Source organism: Scyliorhinus torazame, chromosome 9 (genome assembly GCF_047496885.1).
Source record: "Scyliorhinus torazame isolate Kashiwa2021f chromosome 9, sScyTor2.1, whole genome shotgun sequence".
NCBI classification, from domain to species: Eukaryota; Metazoa; Chordata; class Chondrichthyes; order Carcharhiniformes; family Scyliorhinidae; genus Scyliorhinus; species Scyliorhinus torazame.
In genome coordinates, this window is record NC_092715.1 from 206,590,970 (window position 1) to 206,613,403 (window position 22,434).

Here is a 22,434-nt window from a genome sequence, read left to right on the forward strand (position 1 = left end):
TGGTGTGCCAGCATCCGACTAGCCTTTTCCCCATACTAGTAGGTCGCCCCCTGCGCTTTCCTCCACTGTGCCTCCGCCTTCCCTGTGGTCAACAGGTCAAACTCCGTCTGGAGCCGTCGTCTTTCCCCAAGTTTATGTGTGCATGTGTGGGGGGGATATTTGAGTGATTATGTGCGTGTGTGTGGGGGGATTTTAGAGTGTTTATGTGTGTGGGGGGGAATATTTGAGTGTTTATGTGAGTGTGTGGGGGGGGGGATATTTGTGTTTATGTGTGTGTGTGTGTGTGGGGGGGATATTTGAGTGTTTATGTGCATGTGTGTGGGGGGATATTTGTGTGTTTATGTGTGTGTGGGGGATATTTGAGTGTTTGTGTGTGTGTGTGGGGGGGGATATTTCAGTGTTTATGTGCGTGTGTATGGGGGGATTTTTGAGTGTTTATGTGTGTGTGTGGGGGGGGACATTTGAGTGTTTATGTGAGTGTGTGGGGGGGATATTTGTGTTTATGTGTGTGTGTGTGGGGGGGGATATTTGAGTGTTTATGTGAGTGTGTGGGGGGGATATTTGTGTGTTTATGTGTGTGTGGGGGGATATTTGAGTGTTTCTGTGTGTGTGGGTGTGTTGGGGGGGATATTTGAGTGTTTATGTGTGTGTGTGGGGAGGATATTTGAGTGTTTATGTGTGAGTGTGTGGGGGGGGGATATTTGAGTGTTTATGTGTTAGTGTGTGGGGGGGATATTTGAGTGTTTATGTGTGTGGGGGGATATTTGAGTGTTTATGTGTGTGTGTGGGGGGGGGAATTTGAATGTTTATGTGTGTGTGTGGGGGGGGGGACATTTGAGTGTTTCTGTGTGAGTGTGTGGGAGGGACATTTGAGTGTTTATGTGTTTGTGTGTGGGGGGGGGATATTTGAGTGTTTATGCGTGTGGGGGAATATTTGAGTGTTTATGTGTGTGTGGGGGGGATATTTGAATGTTTATGTATGTGTGTGTGGGGGGATATTTGAGTGTTTATGTGTGTGTGTGGGGGGGGATTTTTGAGTGTTTATGTGTGTGTGTGGGGGGGGGAATTTGAATGTTTATGTGTGTGTGTGGGGGGGGGACATTTGAGTGTTTCTGTGTGAGTGTGTGGGAGGGACATTTGAGTGTTTATGTGTTTGTGTGTGGGGGGGGGATATTTGAGTGTTTATGCGTGTGGGGGAATATTTGAGTGTTTATGTGTGTGTGGGGGGGATATTTGAATGTTTATGTATGTGTGTGTGGGGGGATATTTGAGTGTTTATGTGTGTGTGTGGGGGGGGATTTTTGAGTGTTTATGTGTGTGTGTGTGGGGGGGATATTTGAGTGTTTATGTGAGTGTGTGTAGGGGGATATTTGAGTGTTTATGTGCGTCTGTGTGGGGGGATTTTTGAGTGTTTATGTGTGTGTGGGGGGGATATTTGAGTGTTTATGTATGTGTGTGTGGGGGGAGTTTTGAGTGTTTATGTGTGTGTGTGTGGTGGAGATATTTGAGTGTTTATGTGAGTGTGTGGGGGGGGGATATTTGTGTTTATGTGTGTGTGTGTGGGGGGGGATATTTGAGTGTTTATGCGCGTGTGTCTGGGGGGATATTTGAGTGTTAATGTGTGTGTGTGGGGGGGGGGGATATTTGAGAGTTTATGTGTGTGTGTGGGGGGGTATTTGAATGTTTATGTGTGTGTGTGTGGGGGGGATATTTGAATGTTTATGTGCGTGTGTGTGTGGGGATATTTGAGTGTTTATGTGTGTGTGGGGGGGGATATTTGAATGTTTATGTGTGTGTGTGGGGGGATATTTGAGTGTTTATGTGAGTGTGTGTGGGGGGGATATTTGTGTTTATGTGTGTGTGTGTGTGTGTGGGGGGGGGGATATTTGAGTGTTTATGTGCGTGTGTGTGGGGGGATATTTGAGTGTTTATGTGTGAGTGTGTGGGGGGATGTTTGAGTGTTTATGTGTGTGTGTGTGGGGGAATATTTGAATGTTTATGTGTGAGTGTGTGGGGGGGGACATTTGAGTGTTCATGTGTGTGTGTGTGGGCGGGATATTTGAGTGTTTATGTGTGTGTGTGTGGGGGGGGATATGTGAGTGTTTATGTGTGTGTATGTGTGGGGCAGATGTTTGAGTGTTTGTGTGTGTGGGGGGGATATTTGAGTGTTTATGTGTGTGTGTGGGGGGATATTTGAGTGTTTCTGTGTGTGTGTGTGTGGGGGGGGATATTTGAGTGTCTATGTGTGAGTGTGTGTGTGGGGGGGATATTTGAGTGTTTATGTGCGTGGTTGGGGGGGGATATTTGAGTGTTTATGTGTGTGTGTGTGTGTGTGAGGATATATGAATGTATATATGTGTGTGTGGGGGGGGATATTTGAATGTTTATGTGCGTGTGTGTGTGGGGATATTTGAGTGTTTATGTGTGTGTGGGGTGGGGGGGATATTTGTGTTTATGTGTGTGTGTGTGTGAGGGGGGGATATTTGAGTGTTTATGTGCGTGTGTGTGGGGGGGACATTTGAGTGTCTATGTGTGAGTGTGTGGGCGGGATATTTGAGTGTTTATGTGTGTGTGTGTGGGGGGGGGATATGTGAGTGTTTATGTGTGTGTGTGTGTGTGGGGGGGATATTTGAGTGTTTGTGTGTGTGGGGGGGGGGGTATTTGAGTGTTTATGTGTGTGTGGGGGGGATATTTGAGTGTTTCTGTGTGTGTGTGTGTGGGGGGGGATATTTGAGTGTTTATGTGTGTGGGGCGGATATTTGAGTGTTTATGTGTGTGTGTGCAGGGGATATTTGAGTGTTTATGTGTGTGTGGTGGGATATTTGAGTGTTTATGTGTGTGTGGGGGTGATATTTGAGTGTTTATGTGTGTGTGAGTGTGTGTTGGGGGGATATTTGAGTGTTTATGTGCGTGGTTGGGGGGGGGATATTTGAGTGTTTATGTGTGTGTGTGTGGGGGATATATGAATGTTTATGTGTGTGTGTGGGGTGGATATATGAGTGTTTATGTGTGTGTGTGTGGGGGGGGATATTTGATTTTTTATGTGTGTGTGGGGGGGGGCAAATTTGAGTGTTTATGTGTGTGTGGGGGGGTATTTGAGGGTTTATGTGTGTGGGGGGGATATTTGAGTGTTTATGTGTGTGTGGGGGGGGCAAATTTGAGTGTTTATGTGTGTGTGGGGGGTATTTGAGGGTTTATGTGTGTGTGGGGGGGGATATTTGAGTGTTTATGTGTGTGTGTGGGGGGGATATTTGCGGGTTTATGTGTGTGTGTGGGGGGGGATATTTGAGTGTTTATGTCTGTGTGTGGGGTGGGATATTTGAGTGTTTATGTGTGTGTGGGGGGCATATTTGAGTGTTTAAGTGTGTGTGGGGGGGTATTTGACGGTTTATGTGTGTGTGTCGGGGGGGATATTTGAGTGTTTATGTGTGTGTGTGGGGGGGGGGGATATTTGAGTGTTTATGTGTGTGTGGGGGGGATATTTGAATGTTTATTTGTGTGTGTGTGGGGGCGGGGGATATTTGAGTGTTTATGTGTGTGTGTGGGTGGGAGATATTTGAGTGTTTATGTGTGTGGGGTGATACTTGAGTGTTTATGTGTGTGTGTGGGGTGGGGGATATTTGAATGTTTATGTGTGTGTGTGGGGGGGATATTTGCGGGTTTATGTGTGTGTGTGTGGGGGGGGATATTTGAGTGTTTATGTCTGTGTGTGGGGGGGTATTTGAGGGTTTATGTGTGTGTGGGGGGGATATTTGAGTGTTTATGTGTGTGTGTGGGGGGGATATTTGCGGGTTTATGTATGTGTGTGGGGGGGGATATTTGAGTGTTTATGTCTGTGTGTGGGGTGGGATATTTGAGTGTTTATGTGTGTGTGGGGGGCATATTTGAGTGTTTAAGTGTGTGTGTGGGGGGTATTTGATGGTTTATGTGTGTGTGTCGTGGGGGATATTTGAGTGTTTATGTGTGTGTGTGGGGGGGGATATTTGAGTGTTTATCTGTGTGTGGGGGGGATATTTGAGTGTTTATGTATGTGTGTGGGGCGGGGATATTTGAGTGTTTATGTGTGTGTGGGGGGGGATATTTGAATGTTTATGTGTGAGTGTGTGGGGGGGGACATTTGAGTGTTTATGTGTGAGTGTGTGGGGGGGATATTTGAGTGTTTATGTGTATGTGTGTGTGGGGGGGGTTATTTGAGTGTTTATGCGTGTGGGGGAATATTTGAGTGTTTATGTGTGTGTGGGGGGATATTTGAATGTTGATGTATGTGTGTGGGGGGGATATTTGAGTGTTTATGTGCGTGTGTGTGGGGGGATTTTAGAGTGTTTATGTGTGTGTGTGGGGAAGAATATTTGAGTGTTTCTGTGATTGTGTGGGGGGGATATTTGTGTTTATGTTTGTGTGTGTGTGTGTGTGGGGGAGATATTTGAGTGTTTATGTGCATGTGTGTGGGGGGATATTTGTGTGTTCATGTGTGTGTGGGGGGATATTTGAGTGTTTGTGTGTGTGTGTGGGGGGGGATATTTCAGTGTTTATGTGCGTGTGTATGGGGGGATTTTTGAGTGTTTATCTGTGTGTAGGGGGGATATTTGAGTGTTTATGTATGTGTGTGGGGGGGGGGGTATTTGAGTGTTTATGTGTGTGTGTGTGGGGGGATATTTGAGTGTTTATGTGCGTGTGTGTGGGGGGATTTTTGAGTGTTTATGTGTGTGTGTGTGTGGGGGATATTTGAGTGTTTATGTGAGTGTGTGGGGGGGGGATATTTGTGTTTATGTGTGTGTGTGTGGGGGGGGGGCGATATTTGAGTGTTTATGTGCGTGTGTGTGGGGGGATATTTGAGTGTTTATGTGTGTGTGTGGGGGGGGATATTTGAGTGTTTATGTGTGTGTGTGGGGGGGGTATTTGAATGTTTATGTGCGTGTGTGTGTGGGGATATTTGAGTGTTTATATGTGTGTGGGGGGGGATATTTGAATGTTTATGTGCGTGTGTGTGTGGGGTGGATATTTGAGTGTTCATGTGTGTGTGTGGGGGGGGATATTTGAGTGTTTATGTGTGTGTGGGGGGGGCAAATTTGAGTGTTTTTGTGTGTGTGGGGGGGTATTTGAGGGTTTATGTGTGTGTGGGGGGGGGATATTTGAGTGTTTATGTGTGTGTGTGGGGGGGATATCTGCGGGTTTATGTGTGTGTGTGGGGGGGGATATTTGAGTGTTTATGTCTGTGTGTGGGGTGGGATATTTGAGTGTTTATGTGTGTGGGGGGGGGATATTTGAATGTTTATTTGTGTGTGTGTGGGAGCGGGGGATATTTGAGTGTTTATGTGTGTGTGTGGGGCGGAGATATTTGAGTGTTTATGTGTGTGGGGGGATACTTGAGTGTTTATGTGTGTGCGTGTGTGGGGGGGGATATTTGAATGTTTATGTGTGAGTGAGTAGGGGGGGGACATTTGAGTGTTTATGTGTGAGTGTGTGTGGGGGATATTTGAGTGTTTATGTGTTTGTGTGTGGTGGGGGGTTATTTGAGTGTTTATGCGTGTGGGGAAATATTTGAGTGTTTATGTGTGTGTGTGTGGGGGGATTTTAGAGTGTTTATGTGTGTGTGTGGGGGGGGGATATTTGAGTGTTTATGTGAGTGTGTGTGGGGGGATTTTAGAGTGTTTATGTGTGTGTGTGGGGGGGGGATATTTGAGTGTTTATGTGAGTGTGTGGGGGGGCGATATTTGTGTTTATGTGTGTGTGTGTGTGTGTGGGGGAGATATTTGAGTGTTCATGAGCGTGTGTGTGGGGGTATTTTTGAGTGTTTATCTGTGTGTCGGGGGGATATTTGAGTGTTTATGTATGTGTGTGGGGGCGGGGATATTTGAGTGTTTATGTGTGTGAGGGGGGGGGATATTTGAGTGTTTATGTGCGTGTGTGTGGGGGGATTTTAGAGTGTTTATGTGTGTGTGTGGGGGGGTATATTTGAGTGTTTATGTGAGTGTGTGGGGGGGGATATTTGTGTTTATGTGTGTGTGTGTGGGGGGGGGATATTTGAGTGTTTATGTGCGTGTGTGTGGGGGGATATTTGAGTGTTTATGTGTGTGTGTGGGGGGGGTATTTGAATGTTTATGTGCGTGTGTGTGTGGGGATATTTGAGTGTTTATGTGTGTGTGGGGGGGGATATTTGAATGTTTATGTGCGTGTGTGTGTGGGGTGGATATTTGAGTGTTCATGTGTGTGTGTGGGGGGGGATATGTGAGTGTTTATGTGTGCGTGGGGGGCAAATTTGAGTGTTGTGTGTGTGGGGGGGTATTTGAGGGTTTATGTGTGTGTGGGGGGGGATATTTGAGTGTTTATGTGTGTGTGTGGGGGAGGTATTTGCGGGTTTATGTGTGTGTGTGGGGGGGGATATTTGAGTGTTTATGTCTGTGTGTGGGGTGGGATATTTGAGTGTTTATGTGTGTGGGGGGGGGGCATATTTGAGTGTTTAAGTGTGAGTGGGGGGGTATTTGAGGGTTTATGTGTGTGTGTCGGGGGGATATTTGAGTGTTTATTTGTGTGTGTGTGGGGGCGGGGGATATTTGAGTGTTTATGTGTGTGTGTGGGGCGGAGATATTTGAGTTTTTATGTGTGTGGGGGGATACTTGAGTGTTTATGTGTGTGTGTGTGGGGGGGGATATTTGAATGTTTATGTGTGAGTGTGTAGGGGGGGACATTTGAGTGTTTATGTGTGAGTGTGTGTGGGGGATATTTGAGTGTTTATATGTTTGTGTGTGGTGGGGGGTTATTTGAGTGTTTATGTGTGTGTGGGGGGGGATATTTGAGTGTTTATGTGTGTGTGGGGGGGATATTTGAGTGTTTATGTGTGTGTGTGTGGGGTGGATATATGAGTGTTTATGTGTGTGTGTGTGGGGGGGGATATTTGATTTTTTATGTGTGTGTGGGGGGGGGCAAATTTGAGTGTTTATGTGTGTGTGGGGGGGTATTTGAGGGTTTATGTGTGTGGGGGGGATATTTGAGTGTTTATGTGTGTGTGGGGGGGGCAAATTTGAGTGTTTATGTGTGTGTGGGGGGTATTTGAGGGTTTATGTGTGTGTGGGGCGGGATATTTGAGTGTTTATGTGTGTGTGTGGGGGGGATATTTGCGGGTTTATGTGTGTGTGTGGGGGGGGATATTTGAGTGTTTATGTCTGTGTGTGGGGTGGGATATTTGAGTGTTTATGTGTGTGTGGGGGGCATATTTGAGTGTTTAAGTGTGTGTGGGGGGGGTATTTGATGGTTTATGTGTGTGTGTCGGGGGGGATATTTGAGTGTTTATGTGTGTGTGTGGGGGGGGGGATATTTGAGTGTTTATGTGTGTGTGGGGGGGATATTTGAATGTTTATTTGTGTGTTTGTGGGGGCGGGGGATATTTGAGTGTTTATGTGTGTGTGTGGGTGGGAGATATTTGAGTGTTTATGTGTGTGGGGTGATACTTGAGTGTTTATGTGTGTGTGTGGGGTGGGGGATATTTGAATGTTTATGTGTGTGTGGGGGGGATATTTGCGGGTTTATGTGTGTGTGTGTGGGGGGGGATATTTGAGCGTTTATGTCTGTGTGTGGGGGGGTATTTGAGGGTTTATGTGTGTGTGGGGGGGATATTTGAGTGTTTATGTGTGTGTGTGGGGGGGATATTTGCGGGTTTATGTTTGTGTGTGGGGGGGGATATTTGAGTGTTTTTGTCTGTGTGTGGGGTGGGATATTTGAGTGTTTATGTGTGTGTGGGGGGCATATTTGAGTGTTTAAGTGTGTGTGTGGGGGGTATTTGATGGTTTATATGTGTGTGGGGGGGGATATTTGAGTGTTTATGTGCGTGTGTGTGTGGGGTGGATATTTGAGTGTTCATGTGTGTGTGTGGGGGGGGATATTTGAGTGTTTATGTGTGTGTGGGGGGGGCAAATTTGAGTGTTTTTGTGTGTGTGGGGGGGTATTTGAGGGTTTATGTGTGTGTGGGGGGGGGATATTTGAGTGTTTATGTGTGTGTGTGGGGGGGATATCTGCGGGTTTCTGTGTGTGTGGGGGGGGATATTTGAGTGTTTATGTCTGTGTGTGGGGTGGGATATTTGAGTGTTTATGTGTGTGGGGGGGGCATATTTGAGTGTTTAAGTGTGAGTGGGGGGGTATTTGCGGGTTTATGTGTGTGTGTCGGGGGGGATATTTGAGTGTTTATGTGTGTGTGTGCGGGGGGGATATTTGAGTGTTTATGTGTGTGTGGGGGGGATATTTGAATGTTTATTTGTGTGTGTGTGCGAGCGGGGGATATTTGAGTGTTTATGTGTGTGTGTGGGGCGGAGATATTTGAGTGTTTATGTGTGTGGGGGGATACTTGAGTGTTTATGTGTGTGCGTGTGTGGGGGGGGATATTTGAATGTTTATGTGTGAGTGAGTAGGGGGGGGACATTTGAGTGTTTATGTGTGAGTGTGTGTGGGGGATATTTGAGTGTTTATGTGTTTGTGTGTGGTGGGGGGTTATTTGAGTGTTTATGCGTGTGGGGAAATATTTGAGTGTTTATGTGTGTGTGGGGGGGATATTTGAATTTTGATGTATGTGTGTGGGGGGGGGGATATTTGAGTGTTTATGTGCGTGTGTGTGGGGGGATTTTAGAGTGTTTATGTGTGTGTGTGTGGGGGGGGGGATATTTGAGTGTTTATGTGAGTGTGTGGGGGGGCGATATTTGTGTTTATGTGTGTGTGTGGGGGAGATATTTGAGTGTTTATGAGCGTGTGTGTGGGGGTATTTTTGAGTTTATCTGTGTGTGGGGGGGATATTTGAGTGTTTATGTATGTGTGTGGGGGCGGGGATATTTGAGTGTTTATGTGTGTGTGGGGGGGGATATTTGAGTGTTTATGTGCGTGTGTGTGGGGGGATTTTAGAGTGTTTATGTGTGTGTGTGGGGGGGTATATTTGAGTGTTTATGTGAGTGTGTGGGGGGGGATATTTGTGTTTATGTGTGTGTGTGTGGGGGGGGGATATTTGAGTGTTTATGTGCGTGTGTGTGGGGGGATATTTGAGTGTTTATGTGTGTGTGGGGGGGGGGTATTTGAATGTTTATGTGCGTGTGTGTGTGTGGGGATATTTGAGTGTTTATGTGTGTGTGGGGGGGGATATTTGAATGTTTATGTGCGTGTGTGTGTGGGGTGGATATTTGAGTGTTCATGTGTGTGTGTGGGGGGGGATATGTGAGTGTTTATGTGTGCGTGGGGGGCAAATTTGAGTGTTGTTGTGTGTGTGGGGGGGTATTTGAGGGTTTATGTGTGTGTGGGGGGGGATATTTGAGTGTTTATGTGTGTGTGTGGGGGAGGTATTTGCGGGTTTATGTGTGTGTGTGGGGGGGGATATTTGAGTGTTTATGTCTGTGTGTGGGGTGGGATATTTGAGTGTTTATGTGTGTGGGGGGGGGCATATTTGAGTGTTTAAGTGTGAGTGGGGGGGTATTTGAGGGTTTATGTGTGTGTGTCGGGGGGATATTTGAGTGTTTATTTGTGTGTGTGTGGGGGCGGGGGATATTTGAGTGTTTATGTGTGTGTGTGGGGCGGAGATATTTGAGTGTTTATGTGTGTGGGGGGATACTTGAGTGTTTATGTGTGTGTGTGTGGGGGGGGATATTTGAATGTTTATGTGTGAGTGTGTAGGGGGGGACATTTGAGTGTTTATGTGTGAGTGTGTGTGGGGGATATTTGAGTGTTTATATGTTTGTGTGTGGTGGGGGGTTATTTGAGTGTTTATGCGTGTGGGGGAATATTTGAGTGTTTATGTGTGTGTGGGGGGGATATTTGAATGTTGATGTATGTGTGTGGCGAGGGATAGTTGTGTTTATGTGTGTGTGTGTGTGTGGGGGGGGGGATATTTGAGTGTTTATGAGCGTGGGTGTGGGGGTATTTTTGAGTGTTTATCTGTGTGTGGGGGGGATATTTGAGTGTTTATGTATGTGTGTGGGGGCGGGGATATTTGAGTGTTTATGTGTGTGTGTGTGGGGGGATATTTGAGTGTTTATGTGTGTGTGGGGGGGGATATTTGAGTGTTTATGTGTGTGTGTGTGGGGTGGATATATGAGTGTTTATGTGTGTGTGTGTGGGGGGGGATATTTGATTTTTTATGTGTGTGTGGGGGGGGGGCAAATTTGAGTGTTTATTTGTGTGTGGGGGGGTATTTGAGGGTTTATGTGTGTGGGGGGGATATTTGAGTGTTTATGTGTGTGTGGGGGGGGCAAATTTGAGTGTTTATGTGTGTGTGGGGGGTATTTGAGGGTTTATGTGTGTGTGGGGGGGGATATTTGAGTGTTTATGTGTGTGTGGGGGGGATATTTGCGGGTTTATGTGTGTGTGTGGGGGGGGATATTTGAGTGTTTATGTCTGTGTGTGGGGTGGGATATTTGAGTGTTTATGTGTGTGTGGGGGGCATATTTGAGTGTTTAAGTGTGTGTGGGGGGGGTATTTGATGGTTTATGTGTGTGTGTGCGGGGGGGATATTTGAGTGTTTATGTGTGTGTGGGGGGGATATTTGAATGTTTATTTGTGTGTGTGTGGGAGCGGGGGATATTTGAGTGTTTATGTGTGTGTGTGGGGCGGAGATATTTGAGTGTTTATGTGTGTGGGGTGATACTTGAGTGTTTATGTGTGTGTGTGGGGTGGGGGATATTTGAGTGTGTGGGGGGGATATTTGTGTTTATGTGTGTGTGTGTGGGGGGGGGATATTTGAGTGTTTATGTGCGTGTGTGGGGGGATATTTGAGTGTTTATGTGTGTGTGTGGGGGGGGTATTTGAGTGTTTATGTGTATGTGTGTGTGGGGGGGGTTATTTGAATGTTTATGCGTGTGGGGGAATATTTGAGTGTTTATGTGTGTGTGGGGGGATATTTGAATGTTGATGTATGTGTGTGGGGGGGGGGATATTTGAGTGTTTATGTGCGTGTGTGTGGGGGGATTTTAGAGTGTTTATGTGTGTGTGTGGGGAAGAATATTTGAGTGTTTCTGTGATTGTGTGGGGGGGGATATTTGGGTTTATGTGTTTGTGTGTGGTGGAGGGTTATTTGAGTGTTTATGCGTGTGGGGAAATATTTGAGTGTTTATGTGTGTGTGGGGGGGATATTTGAATTTAGATGTATGTGTGTGGGGGGGGGGATATTTGAGTGTTTATGTGCGTGTGTGTGGGGGGATTTTAGAGTGTTTATGTGTGTGTGTGGGGGGGGGATATTTGAGTATTTATGTGAGTGTGTGGGGGGGGATATTTGTGTTTATGTGTGTGTGTGTGTGTGTGGGGGACATATTTGAGTGTTTATGAGCGTGTGTGTGGGGGTATTTTTGAGTGTTTATCTGTGTGTGGGGGGGATATTTGAGTGTTTATGTGTGTGTGGGGGGGGATATTTGAGTGTTTATGTGCGTGTGTGTGGGGGGATTTTAGAGTGTTTATGTGTGTGTGTGGGGGGGGGATATTTGAGTGTTTATGTGAGTGTGTGGGGGGGATATTTGTGTTTATGTGTGTGTGTGTGGGGGGGGGATATTTGAGTGTTTATGTGCGTGTGTGGGGGGATATTTGAGTGTTTATGTGTGTGTGTGGGGGGGGGTATTTGAATGTTTATGTGCGTGTGTGTGTGGGGATATTTGAGTGTTTATGTGTGTGTGGGGGGGGATATTTGAATGTTTATGTGCGTGTGTGTGTGGGGTGGATATTTGAGTGTTCATGTGTGTGTGTGGGGGGGGATATGTGAGTGTTTATGTGTGCGTGGGGGGCAAATTTGAGTGTTGTTGTGTGTGTGGGGGGGTATTTGAGGGTTTATGTGTGTGTGGGGGGGATATTTGAGTGTTTATGTGTGTGTGTGGGGGAGGTATTTGCGGGTTTATGTGTGTGTGTGGGGGGGGGATATTTGAGTGTTTATGTCTGTGTGTGGGGTGGGATATTTGAGTGTTTATGTGTGTGTGTGGGGGCATATTTGAGTGTTTAAGTGTGAGTGGGGGGGTATTTGAGGGTTTATGTGTGTGTGACGGGGGGGATATTTGAGTGTTTATGTGTGTGTTTGTGGGGGGGATATTTGAGTGTTTATGTGTGTGTGGGGGGGGATATTTGAATGTTTATTTGTGTGTGTGTGGGGGCGGGGGATATTTGAGTGTTTATGTGTGTGTGTGGGGCGGAGATATTTGAGTGTTTATGTGTGTGGGGGGATACTTAAGTGTTTATGTGTGTGTGTGTGGGGGGGGGATATTTGAATGTTTATGTGTGAGTGTGTAGGGGGGGACATTTGAGTGTTTATGTGTGAGTGTGTGTGGGGGATATTTGAGTGTTTATATGTTTGTGTGTGGTGGGGGGTTATTTGAGTGTTTATGCGTGTGGGGGAATATTTGAGTGTTTATGTGTGTGTGGGGGGGATATTTGAATGTTGATGTATGTGTGTGGCGGGGGATATTTGTGTTTATGTGTGTGTGTGTGTGGGGGGGGATATTTGAGTGTTTATGAGCGTGGGTGTGGGGGTATTTTTGAGTGTTTATCTGTGTGTGGGGGGGATATTTGAGTGTTTATGTATGTGTGTGGGGGCGGGGATATTTGAGTGTTTATGTGTGTGTGTGTGGGGGGATATTTGAGTGTTTATGTGTGTGTGTGTGGGGTGGATATTTGAGTGTTTATGTGTGTGTGTGGGGGGGGATATTTGATTTTTTATGTGTGTGGGGGGGGCAAATTTGAGTGTTTATGTGTGTGTGGGGGGGTATTTGAGGGTTTATGTGTGTGGGGGTGGATATTTGAGTGTTTATGTGTGTGTGGGGGGGCAAATTTGAGTGTTTATGTGTGTGTGGGGGGTATTTGAGTGTTTATGTGTGTGTGTGGGGGGGGATATTTGAGTGCTTATGTGTGTGTGGGGGGGATATTTGAATGTTTATTTGTGTGTGTGTGGGGGCGGGGGATATTTGAGTGTTTATGTGTGTGTGTGGGTGGGAGATATTTGAGTGTTTATGTGTGTGGGGTGATACTTGAGTGTTTATGTGTGTGTGTGGGGGGGATATTTGCAGGTTTATGTGTGTGTGTGGGGGGGGATATTTGAGTGTTTATGTCTGTGTGTGGGGGGATATTTGAGGGTTCATGTGTGTGTGGGGGGGGGATATTTGAGTGTTTATGTGTGTGTGTGGGGGGGATATTTGCGGGTTTATGTATGTGTGTGGGGGGGGATATTTGAGTGTTTACGTCTGTGTGTGGGGTGGGATATTTGAGTGTTTATGTGTGTGTGGGGGGCATATTTGAGTGTTTAAGTGTGTGCGTGGGGGGTATTTGATGGTTTATGTGTGTGTGTGGGGGGGGATATTTGAGTGTTTATCTGTGTGTGGGGGGGATATTTGAGTGTTTATGTATGTGTGTGGGGCGGGGATATTTGAGTGTTTATGTGTGTGTGGGGGGGATATTTGAATGTTTATGTGTGAGTGTGTGGGGGGGGACATTTGAGTGTTTATGTGTGAGTGTGTGGGGGGGATATTTGAGTGTTTATGTGTATGTGTGTGTGGGGGGGGTTATTTGAGTGTTTATGCGTGTGGGGGAATATTTGAGTGTTTATGTGTGTGTGGGGGGATATTTGAATGTTGATGTATGTGTGTGGGGGGGGGATATTTGTGTGTTTATGTGCGTGTGTGTGGGGAAGAATATTTGAGTGTTTCTGTGATTGTGTGGGGGGGGATATTTGTGTTTATGTGTGTGTGTGTGTGTGGGGGAGATATTTGAGTGTTTATGTGCATGTGTGTGGGGGGATATTTGTGTGTTTATGTGTGTGTGGGGGGATATTTGAGTGTTTGTGTGTGTGTGTGGGGGGGGATATTTCAGTGTTTATGTGCGTGTGTATGGGGGAATTTTTGAGTGTTTATCTGTGTGTGGGGGGGATATTTGAGTGTTTATGTATGTGTGTGGGGGGGGGTATTTGAGTGTTTATGTGTGTGTGTGTGGGGGGATATTTGAGTGTTTATGTGCGTGTGTGTGGGGCGATTTTTGAGTGTTTATGTGTGTGGGGGGAATATTTGAGTGTTTATGTGAGTGTGTGGGGGGGGGATATTTGTGTTTATGTGTGTGTGTGTGGGGGGGGGATATTTGAGTGTATATGTGCGTGTGTGTGGGGGGAAATTTGAGTGTTTATGTGTGTGTGTGTGGTGGGGGGTTATTTGAGTGTTTATGTGCGTGTGTGTGGGGGGATTTTAGAGTGTTTATGTGTGTGTGTGGGGGGGGGATATTTGAGTATTTATGTGAGTGTGTGGGGGGGGATATTTGTGTTTATGTGTGTGTGTGTGTGTGTGGGGGAGATATTTGAGTGTTTATGAGCGTGTGTGTGGGGGTATTTTTGAGTGTTTATCTGTGTGTGGGGGGGATATTTGAGTGTTTATGTGTGTGTGGGGGGGGATATTTGAGTGTTTATGTGCGTGTGTGTGGGGGGATTTTAGAGTGTTTATGTGTGTGTGTGGGGGGGGGATATTTGAGTGTTTATGTGAGTGTGTGGGGGGGGATATTTGTGTTTATGTGTGTGTGTGTGGGGGGGGGGATATTTGAGTGTTTATGTGCGTGTGTGGGGGGATATTTGAGTGTTTATGTGTGTGTGTGGGGGGGGTATTTGAATGTTTATGTGCGTGTGTGTGTGGGGATATTTGAGTGTTTATGTGTGTGTGGGGGGGGATATTTGAATGTTTATGTGCGTGTGTGTGTGGGGTGGATATTTGAGTGTTCATGTGTGTGTGTGTGGGGGGGATATGTGAGTGTTTATGTGTGCGTGGGGGGCAAATTTGAGTGTTGTTGTGTGTGTGGGGGGGTATTTGAGGGTTTATGTATGTGTGTGGGGGCGGGGATATTTGAGTGTTTATGTGTGTGTGTGTGGGGGGATATTTGAGTGTTTATGTGTGTGTGTGTGGGGTGGATATTTGAGTGTTTATGTGTGTGTGTGGGGGGGGATATTTGATTTTTATGTGTGTGGGGGGGGCAAATTTGAGTGTTTATGTGTGTGTGGGGGGGTATTTGAGGGTTTATGTGTGTGGGGGTGGATATTTGAGTGTTTATGTGTGTGTGGGGGGGCAAATTTGAGTGTTTATGTGTGTGTGGGGGGTATTTGAGTGTTTATGTGTGTGTGTGGGGGGGGATATTTGAGTGCTTATGTGTGTGTGGGGGGGATATTTGAATGTTTATTTGTGTGTGTGTGGGGGCGGGGGATATTTGAGTGTTTATGTGTGTGTGTGGGTGGGAGATATTTGAGTGTTTATGTGTGTGGGGTGATACTTGAGTGTTTATGTGTGTGTGTGGGGGGGATATTTGCAGGTTTATGTGTGTGTGTGGGGGGGGATATTTGAGTGTTTATGTCTGTGTGTGGGGGGATATTTGAGGGTTCATGTGTGTGTGGGGGGGGGATATTTGAGTGTTTATGTGTGTGTGTGGGGGGGATATTTGCGGGTTTATGTATGTGTGTGGGGGGGGATATTTGAGTGTTTACGTCTGTGTGTGGGGTGGGATATTTGAGTGTTTATGTGTGTGTGGGGGGCATATTTGAGTGTTTAAGTGTGTGCGTGGGGGGTATTTGATGGTTTATGTGTGTGTGTGGGGGGGGATATTTGAGTGTTTATCTGTGTGTGGGGGGGATATTTGAGTGTTTATGTATGTGTGTGGGGCGGGGATATTTGAGTGTTTATGTGTGTGTGGGGGGGGATATTTGAATGTTTATGTGTGAGTGTGTGGGGGGGGACATTTGAGTGTTTATGTGTGAGTGTGTGGGGGGGGATATTTGAGTGTTTATGTGTATGTGTGTGTGGGGGGGGTTATTTGAGTGTTTATGCGTGTGGGGGAATATTTGAGTGTTTATGTGTGTGTGGGGGGATATTTGAATGTTGATGTATGTGTGTGGGGGGGGGATATTTGTGTGTTTATGTGCGTGTGTGTGGGGAAGAATATTTGAGTGTTTCTGTGATTGTGTGGGGGGGGGATATTTGTGTTTATGTGTGTGTGTGTGTGTGGGGGAGATATTTGAGTGTTTATGTGCATGTGTGTGGGGGGATATTTGTGTGTTTATGTGTGTGTGGGGGGATATTTGAGTGTTTGTGTGTGTGTGTGGGGGGGGATATTTCAGTGTTTATGTGCGTGTGTATGGGGGAATTTTTGAGTGTTTATCTGTGTGTGGGGGGGATATTTGAGTGTTTATGTATGTGTGTGGGGGGGGGTATTTGAGTGTTTATGTGTGTGTGTGTGGGGGGATATTTGAGTGTTTATGTGCGTGTGTGTGGGGCGATTTTTGAGTGTTTATGTGTGTGGGGGGAATATTTGAGTGTTTATGTGAGTGTGTGGGGGGGGGATATTTGTGTTTATGTGTGTGTGTGTGGGGGGGGGATATTTGAGTGTATATGTGCGTGTGTGTGGGGGGAAATTTGAGTGTTTATGTGTGTGTGTGTGGTGGGGGGTTATTTGAGTGTTTATGTGCGTGTGTGTGGGGGGATTTTAGAGTGTTTATGTGTGTGTGTGGGGGGGGATATTTGAGTATTTATGTGAGTGTGTGGGGGGGGATATTTGTGTTTATGTGTGTGTGTGTGTGTGTGGGGGAGATATTTGAGTGTTTATGAGCGTGTGTGTGGGGGTATTTTTGAGTGTTTATCTGTGTGTGGGGGGGATATTTGAGTGTTTATGTGTGTGTGGGGGGGATATTTGAGTGTTTATGTGCGTGTGTGTGGGGGGATTTTAGAGTGTTTATGTGTGTGTGTGGGGGGGGGATATTTGAGTGTTTATGTGAGTGTGTGGGGGGGGATATTTGTGTTTATGTGTGTGTGTGTGGGGGGGGGGGATATTTGAGTGTTTATGTGCGTGTGTGGGGGGATATTTGAGTGTTTATGTGTGTGTGTGGGGGGGGTATTTGAATGTTTATGTGCGTGTGTGTGTGGGGATATTTGAGTGTTTATGTGTGTGTGGGGGGGGATATTTGAATGTTTATGTGCGTGTGTGTGTGGGGTGGATATTTGAGTGTTCATGTGTGTGTGTGTGGGGGGGATATGTGAGTGTTTATGTGTGCGTGGGGGGCAAATTTGAGTGTTGTTGTGTGTGTGGGGGGGTATTTGAGGGTTTATGTGTGTGTGGGGGGGGGATATTTGAGTGTTTATGTGTGTGTGTGGGGGAGGTATTTGCGGGTTTATGTGTGTGTGTGGGGGGGGGGGATATTTGAGTGTTTATGTCTGTGTGTGGGGTGGGATATTTGAGTGTTTATGTGTGTGTGTGGGGGCATATTTGAGTGTTTAAGTGTGAGTGGGGGGGTATTTGAGGGTTTATGTGTGTGTGTCGGGGGGGATATTTGAGTGTTTATGTGTGTGTGTGTGGGGGGGATATTTGAGTGTTTATGTGTGTGTGGGGGGGGATATTTGAATGTTTATTTGTGTGTGTGTGGGGGCGGGGGATATTTGAGTGTTTATGTGTGTGTTTGGGGCGGAGATATTTGAGTGTTTATGTGTGTGGGGGGATACTTAAGTGTTTATGTGTGTGTGTGTGGGGGGGGGGATATTTGAATGTTTATGTGTGAGTGTGTAGGGGGGGACATTTGAGTGTTTATGTGTGAGTGTGTGTGGGGGATATTTGAGTGTTTATATGTTTGTGTGTGGTGGGGGGTTATTTGAGTGTTTATGCGTGTGGGGGAATATTTGAGTGTTTATGTGTGTGTGGGGGGGATATTTGAATGTTGATGTATGTGTGTGGCGGGGGATATTTGTGTTTATGTGTGTGTGTGTGTGGGGGGGGATATTTGAGTGTTTATGAGCGTGGGTGTGGGGGTATTTTTGAGTGTTTATCTGTGTGTGGGGGGGATATTTGAGTGTTTATGTATGTGTGTGGGGGCGGGGATATTTGAGTGTTTATGTGTGTGTGTGTGGGGGGATATTTGAGTGTTTATGTGTGTGTGTGTGGGGTGGATATTTGAGTGTTTATGTGTGTGTGTGTGGGGGGGGATATTTGATTTTTTATGTGTGTGGGGGGGGCACATTTGAGTGTTTATGTGTGTGTGGGGGGGTATTTGAGGGTTTATGTGTGTGGGGGGGGATATTTGAGTGTTTATGTGTGTGTGGGGGGGCAAATTTGAGTGTTTATGTGTGTGTGGGGGGTATTTGAGGGTTTATGTGTGTGTGTGGGGGGGGATATTTGAGTGCTTATGTGTGTGTGTGGGGGGGATATTTGCGGGTTTATGTGTGTGTGTGGGGGGGGGATATTTGAGTGTTTATGTCTGTGTGTGGGGTGGGATATTTGAGTGTTTATGTGTGTGTGGGGGGCATATTTGAGTGTTTAAGTGTGTGTGGGGGGGGTATTTGACGGTTTATGTGTGTGTGTCGGGGGGGATATTTGAGTGTTTATGTGTGTGTGTGGGGGGGGGATATTTGAGTGTTTATGTGTGTGTGGGGGGGATATTTGAATGTTTATTTGTGTGTGTGTGGGGGCGGGGGATATTTGAGTGTTTATGTGTGTGTGTGGGTGGGAGATATTTGAGTGTTTATGTGTGTGGGGTGATACTTGAGTGTTTATGTGTGTGTGTGGGGGGGATATTTGCAGGTTTATGTGTGTGTGTGGGGGGGGATATTTGAGTGTTTATGTCTGTGTGTGGGGGGGTATTTGAGGGTTCATGTGTGTGTGGGGGGGGATATTTGAGTGTTTATGTGTGTGTGTGGGGGGGATATTTGCGGGTTTATGTATGTGTGTGTGGGGGGCATATTTGAGTGTTTAAGTGTGTGCGTGGGGGGTATTTGATGGTTTATGTGTGTGTGTGGGGGGGGATATTTGAGTGTTTATCTGTGTGTGGGGGGGATATTTGAGTGTTTATGTATGTGTGTGGGGCGGGGATATTTGAGTGTTTATGTGTGTGTGGGGGGGGGATATTTGAATGTTTATGTGTGAGTGTGTGGGGGGGGACATTTGAGTGTTTATGTGTGAGTGTGTGGGGGGGATATTTGAGTGTTTATGTGTATGTGTGTGTGGGGGGGGTTATTTGAGTGTTTATGCGTGTGGGGGAATATTTGAGTGTTTATGTGTGTGTGGGGGGATATTTGAATGTTGCTGTATGTGTGTGGGGGGGGGGATATTTGAGTGTTTATGTGCGTGTGTGTGGGGAAGAATATTTGAGTGTTTCTGTGATTGTGTGGGGGGGGGATATTTGTGTTTATGTGTGTGTGTGTGTGTGGGGGAGATATTTGAGTGTTTATGTGCATGTGTGTGGGGGGATATTTGTGTGTTTATGTGTGTGTGGGGGGATATTTGAGTGTTTGTGTGTGTGTGTGGGGGGGGATATTTCAGTGTTTATGTGCGTGTGTATGGGGGAATTTTTGAGTGTTTATCTGTGTGTGGGGGGGATATTTGAGTGTTTATGTATGTGTGTGGGGGGGGGGTATTTGAGTGTTTATGTGTGTGTGTGTGGGGGGATATTTGAGTGTTTATGTGCGTGTGTGTGGGGCGATTTTTGAGTGTTTATGTGTGTGGGGGGAATATTTGAGTGTTTATGTGAGTGTGTGGGGGGGGGATATTTGTTTTTATGTGTGTGTGTGTGGGGGGGGGATATTTGAGTGTATATGTGCGTGTGTGTGGGGGGAAATTTGAGTGTTTATGTGTGTGTGTGGTGGGGGGTTATTTGAGTGTTTATGCGTGTGGGGAAATATTTGAGTGTTTATGTGTGTGTGGGGGGGATATTTGAATTTTGATGTATGTGTGTGGGGGGGGGATATTTGAGTGTTTATGTGCGTGTGTGTGGGGGGATTTTAGAGTGTTTATGTGTGTGTGTGGGGGGGGGATATTTGAGTGTTTATGTGAGTGTGTGGGGGGGGGATATTTGTGTTTATGTGTGTGTGTGTGTGTGGGGGAGATATTTGAGTGTTTATGAGCGTGTGTGTGGGTGTATTTTTGAGTGTTTATCTGTGTGTGGGGGGGATATTTGAGTGTTTATGTATGTGTGTGGGGGCGGGGATATTTGAGTGTTTATGTGTGTGTGTGGGGGGATATTTGAGTGTTTATGTGCGTGTGTGTGGGGGGATTTTAGAGTGTTTATGTGTGTGTGTGGGGGGGGGATATTTGAGTGTTTATGTGAGTGTGTGGGGGGGGATATTTGTGTTTATGTGTGTGTGTGTGGGGGGGTGTATTTGAGTGTTTATGTGCGTGTGTGTGGGGGGATATTTGAGTGTTTATGTGTGTGTGTGGGGGGGGATATTTGAGTGTTTATGTGGTGTGTGGGGGGGGTATTTGAATGTTTATGTGCGTGTGTGTGGGGGGATATTTGAGTGTTTATGTGTGTGTGGGGGGGATATTTGAATGTTTATGTGCGTGTGTGTGTGGGGTGGATATTTGAGTGTTCATGTGTGTGGGGGGGGATATGTGAGTGTTTATGTGTGCATGGGGGGCAAATTTGAGTGTTGTTGTGTGTGTGGGGGGGTATTTGAGGGTTTATGTGTGTGTGGTGGGGGATATTTGAGTGTTTATGTGTGTGTGTGGGGGGGGTATTTGCGGGTTTATGTGTGTGTGTGGGGGGGGATATTTGAGTGTTTATGTCTGTGTGTGGGGTGGGATATTTGAGTGTTTATGTGTGTGGGGGGGCATATTTGAGTGTTTAAGTGTGAGTGGGGGGGTATTTGAGGGTTTATGTGTGTGTGTCGGGGGGGATATTTGAGTGTTTATGTGTGTGTGTGTGGGGGGGATATTTGAGTGTTTATGTGTGTGTGGGGGGGATATTTGAATGTTTATTTGTGTGTGTGTGGGGGCGGGGGATATTTGAGTGTTTATCTGTGTGTGTGGGGCGGAGATATTTGAGTGTTTATGTGTGTGGGGGGATACTTGAGTGTTTATGTGTGTGTGTGTGGGGGGGGGGATATTTGAATGTTTATGTGTGAGTGTGTAGGGGGGGACATTTGAGTGTTTATGTGTGAGTGTGTGTGGGGGATATTTGAGTGTTTATGTGTTTGTGTGTGGTGGGGGGTTATTTGAGTTTTTATGCGTGTGGGGGAATATTTGAGTGTTTATGTGTGTGTGGGGGGGATATTTGAATGTTGATGTATGTGTGTGGGGGGGATATTTGTGTTTATGTGTGTGTGTGTGTGGGGGGGGATATTTGAGTGTTTATGAGCGTGGGTGTGGGGGTATTTTTGAGTGTTTATCTGTGTGTGGGGGGGATATTTGAGTGTTTATGTATGTGTGTGGGGGCGGGGATATTTGAGTGTTTATGTGTGTGTGTGTGGGGGGATGTTTGAGTGTTTATGTGCGTGTGTGTGGGGGGATTTTAGAGTGTTTATGTGTGTGTGTGTGGGGGGGATATTTGAGTGTTTATGTGAGTGTGTGGGGGGGGATATTTGTATTTATGTGTGTGTGTGTGGGGGGGATATTTGAGTGTTTATGTGCGTGTGTGTGGGGGGATATTTGAGTGTTTATTTGTGTGTGTGGGGGGGGAATATTTGAGTGTTTATGTGTGTGTGTGGGGGGGTATTTGAATGATTATGTGTGTGTGGGGGGGATATTTGAATGTTCATGTGCGTGTGTGTGTGTGGGGGGATATTTGAATGTTTATGTGTGAGTGTGTGTGGGGGATATTTGAGTGTTTATGTGTTTGTGTGTGGTGGGGGGTTATTTGAGTGTTTATGCGTGTGGGGGAATATTTGAGCGTTTATGTGTGTGTGGGGGGGATATTTGAATGTTGATGTATGTGTGTGGGGGGGGATATTTGAGTGTTTATGTGCGTGTGTGGGGGGGGGGATATTTGTGTTTATGTGTGTGTGTGTGTGTGGGGGATATTTGAGTGTTTATGTGTTTGTGTGTGGGGGGGGGTTATTTGAGAGTTTATGCGTGTCGGGGAATATTTGAGTGTTTATGTGTGTGTGGGGGGGATATTTGAATGTTGATGTATGTGTGTGGGGGGGGATATTTGAGTGTTTATGTGCGTGTGTGTGGGGGGATTTTAGAGTGTTTATGTGTGTGTGTGGGGGGGTATATTTGAGTGTTTATGTGTGTGTGTGGGGGGGATATTTGTGTTTATGTGTGTGTGTGTGTTGGGGGGGGGATATTTGTGTGTGTTGGGGGGGGATATTTGAGTGTTTATGTGCGTGTGTGTGCGGGGATATTTGTGTGTTATGTGTGTGTGGGGGGATATTTGAGTGTTTATGTGTGTGTGTGGGGGGATATTTGAATGTTTATGTGCGTGTGTGTGTGTGGGGATATTTGAGTGTTTATGTGAGTGTGTGGGGGGGGGATATTTGTGTTTATGTGTGTGTGTGTGTGTGGGGGGGACATTTGAGTGTTTATGTGCGTGTGTGTCGGGGGATATTTGAGTGTTGATGTGCGTGTGTGTGGGGGGATGTTTGAGTGTTTATGTGTGTGTGTGGGGGGGGATATTTGAATGTTTATGTGTGAGTGTGTGGGGGGGGGGACATTTGAGTGTTTATGTGTGAGTGTGTGGGAGCGATATTTGAATGTTTATGTGTGTGTGGG